Below are 982 nucleotides of genomic sequence, written 5' to 3'. Positions count from 1 at the left end.
GCACACACTCTTTATTTACTGGGTTCAATTTGTGATGCATTTAATCAATTTTCATATTAACATAGAAAGTGTGATCACTTTTAGAATAAGACTGTTTCATGTAGTTATTTCAGTAAAATGTGCTATTGGGTTTGAACGTCTGTCTCTCAGTCCTGCATCTGTGATCAGATGAATGGAAAAAAATAGAAAGTTATGAAGTTTTTTAACGCCATGAACAAATGAACACAAACACAAACTCTAGTCTTATGGCGAGTTGCCGTGTGCAGGTTTGTACTGTGGGAACATGTTATGGGGACTCGTACACTGTACATACACTGTGTTCTTTCTATTGGCCAAATTAGTCAGCAACTGACAACCTTCCAGACGTGACGTGTACCCTACATACACTTACGCACAGTAATCGATGCTTCAGCCAACACAAAGCGTAGACGCACAAAGTCTGTTCTGTAGGTGGTTTATCTCATAGTGTGTCCATGTTGGGTCTGGATGAATACCGGTGTCGTGAGTATAGCGAGCCCACAGACGGGGCCCCGTGCTGGGGTGGAGGGCAGCAGCTTGCAGAGGGTGGAGGAGGAGGCTCCGGATCTCTGGACTTCAGTGACTGGGATGAAGTCATCCACCTCCCCTCGTGAGCACTGACTGAATGATGCACCACCACGCCGTTCACAGCCAGCACCCGTCAGCAGGCTGTGGGCCGGCACACTGGACCGGCCGGATGATTCCTCCGTGTGTGTGTGTGTGTGTGTGTGTGTGTGTGTGTGTGTGTGTGTGTGTGTGTGTGTCCAGATGCCTTTTCTTTTCCTTCTCAGTCTCACTAACGTGCCTGAGCTCTGGGTAGTGGCTGAAAGAATTAGATCGCAAATACAAGCAGCTAAAATGGGTTTTCTCCACAGTGTGTCTGGGCTCTCCCCAGAGATAAGGTGAGGAGTTCAGTCATCTAGGAGAAACTCTTGAATAGAGCCACTGCCCCTCCATGTAGAGA

This window comes from Brachyhypopomus gauderio, unplaced genomic scaffold (assembly GCF_052324685.1).
Source record: "Brachyhypopomus gauderio isolate BG-103 unplaced genomic scaffold, BGAUD_0.2 sc95, whole genome shotgun sequence".
Classification (NCBI taxonomy): Eukaryota; Metazoa; Chordata; class Actinopteri; order Gymnotiformes; family Hypopomidae; genus Brachyhypopomus; species Brachyhypopomus gauderio.
The sequence above is the reverse complement of the archived record's forward strand: the minus strand, read 5'-3'. Positions refer to the sequence as shown.